Here is a 2737-nt window from a genome sequence, read left to right as displayed (position 1 = left end):
CTCCTCCCCTCCCTCCCTCCTTCCCTCCCTTCCTCCTTTCTTTTTGTGTGAGTTTGTTAGTGGGACTTGTTACTGGGTGCATGGGTGAGGGGTTCTTTACAGGAAGACGAGCAACGTACTAGTGACCACACGACTGAAGGAAATATCTCTCCCTCCTCCAGCAACTGTTAACTGCACCTAGCTCTTTAAGGAAGTGCCACCACCGCCCAGCTTAAATAAATCTTTTTATTTTATTTAAAAAAAAACAATATATCCAGAACCTGGAAACAACCTAAATGCCCCTCGATCAAAGAATGGCTAAGAAAAATCTGGTACATTCACACAATGGAGTATTACACAGCAGAAAAAAATAATGACAGTTTAAATTTCACAGGAACATGGATGGAGCTAGAAAATATTATTTTGAGTGAGGTAACCCAGACACAGAGAGGCAATTATCACATGTACTCACTCGTAGGTGGTTTTTAAACATAAAGCAAAGCCAGCCTACAAACCACAATCCCAGAGAACTTAGACAACAATGTAGACACTAAGAGAGACTTAAATAGATCTAATCTACATGGGAAGTAGAAAGTAGAAAAAGACAAGATCTCCTGTGTAAATTGGGGGAAGATTGAAGGGGGGAGGGGAGAGGCAAGGAGGGGAGCAGAGGAAGATGTAGAGCTCAATAAATATCAATAAAAAAGAAAACTATTCTTTTTTCATTTTACATACCAATTCAAGTTTCCACTCCCTCCTCTCCTCCCTTCCCCTCCACTTACACCCCAGTCCCCACTCCACTCCTCAGAGAGGGTAGGGCACGTTGCTTTGACGAAGGTCCAAGGCCCTCCCTACTATATCTAGGCTGAGCAACGTATCCATTCAAAGAGACTAGGTTCCCCTTAAAGCCAGTAGAAGCAGTAAGAATAAATTCTGGTGCCACATAAATCTTAAAAAAATTAAGTTATAAGTGCTAGTGGGAAAAGCATAAGATAAGGTCGAGCATTCATAACTAATAGTAAGTCTCCATGTCATGATTTGGGAGCTGGTTGGTGGCCCAAGAGAGAGCCTGCTACAAATTAGCCAGGCAGTGGCTACACAGAGAAACCCTGTTTTGAAAAACCAACCAACCAAACACACAAACAAAAAAGAGTTTTAATCTTGTTTTCTCTTTTTTTTGTATTTATGCCCAGAGGTAGAATTGCTGGATTACATAGTAATTCTTTTTTTCCCCTTCCAAAAATCACTATAATTTTGCACAGTGATTGTAGCACTTCGCTTTCCAGCAGCAACGCTCAAGAGTTCTAATTTTCCTGCAGTCAACACTTATTTTCTGTTGTTTTGTTTATTTTTTCAGACCCAGAACCACGATCCCTGGCAAACTCTCTATCATTGCCAAGTTCATCCCCACCCTGGTACCAGCTAGTCTAGAGGGTGTGAATGGGCTTTGATTTGCATTTGCCTGATGGTTGCTGATTGGAGCAGCGGTCCACGTGCACAGATCTTAAGTTTGTTTGTCTTTGGAGAAAGACCTACCCTGAATTTAATTTTAAACGTATTTGGCAGCGCATATGCTAGAATTGGTACAATAAAGAGAAGATTAGCATGGCCCTGGGCAAAGATGACGCGCATATTTGTGACGCATTCCATATTTTAAAAAAAAAAAGTAGACAGAGACCAAAATCAGTGGACCCTCCAACAGTGTCACCAGAGGCCACACCAGCAACTGAAAGTGGCTCTGTGATGTAGAATTGGAAATACCTCTGTATGCAGTACCATTCCTGTGCAGTTACGAGTAGAAGCTGATTTAAAACCCACGTCTTCACTAACCACTGACATTCTCTATAGATGGAAAAGTGGGTTTTTTCCTTTTTTTGGGGGGGGGGCTGGGTGTGGTGGCACACCCTTGTAATACAACTAGGTTACACCGTAAATCCTGTCTCAAAGGAAAAAGAGGTCTTTTTTTATAGAAAGAAACATTTTTCAGTTTCTATTTTTAAGGCTAGAGCTGCTTGCTTTGCAAGCGTTGCAGCTGTTTTCAGAACAGGCGATCCCAAACTCTTCAGAGAGTTCTAGAACCTCTGAAGGGCCTTATCGGCTGCTGCCATGTCTGCATGGGGACGGTTTTATATTATTAAAAACTGACAATAAAATATTTATTGCAGTTTCTGTCTCTCTGGGTGACAATGAAAGCCTGTTTTAATCGTTTGTGTTATAAAACCTGAGTTGCATTCTATCTAGTGATCTTCCCAGAAAGATCCTCCAATAATTAGTCTAATTAAATGCCCATTAAAAAAATGTTTGCAATTGTAAAGGTTAGTTAGTTCTTTATAAGATAAGAAGGAATAACCGAGGGGAGGGAGCTGTGGAATTTGGATGGAGTGGATGTTTGATTTGCGCAGATGCTCAACGACTCAGGTTGAGAGGTCCAGGGAGTGGGAAGCAGGGTCGTTTTTGCACTTAGAGGACGAAGGGTCCCGGATCGCTGGCGTGAGGATACCTGTCCCTGGACACGGTCTTCGGAGACTGTAGTGTCCTTCCCATTCACTCCCAGGGATTCTTCCCTTCTGTTTTGCCCCGGGACAGGAGGGGCGGTCGTCCTCTCACCGCGAGGCTGACTTCCGCAGCAGGCGGTAAGCACTGGAATCTGTGCTGGGCTCCGGACCTTGGTTGTGTGGACACCTTGTGACCTCAGGTAACTGGACGTGCAGCGCCCCCTGGCGGCGGAACCCACCTGGTGCCGCTACCTTCACCCCTG

At 43.7% G+C, this 2737-nt stretch overlaps 1 non-coding gene across 1 annotated transcript; it reads left to right on the top strand.

The window, feature by feature from the left end:
- The first annotated feature begins 1532 nt into the window (after positions 1-1532).
- LOC142855244 (U6 spliceosomal RNA) lies at positions 1533-1635 on the top strand. The gene has a single exon (XR_012911499.1). It is a non-coding gene; the product is annotated as a U6 spliceosomal RNA (small nuclear RNA).
- Positions 1636-2737: the final 1102 nt, after the last annotated feature.

Source organism: Microtus pennsylvanicus, chromosome 7, assembly GCF_037038515.1.
Source record: "Microtus pennsylvanicus isolate mMicPen1 chromosome 7, mMicPen1.hap1, whole genome shotgun sequence".
Lineage (NCBI taxonomy): Eukaryota > Metazoa > Chordata > Mammalia > Rodentia > Cricetidae > Microtus > Microtus pennsylvanicus.
The sequence above is the reverse complement of the archived record's forward strand: the minus strand, read 5'-3'. Positions and strand labels throughout refer to the sequence as shown.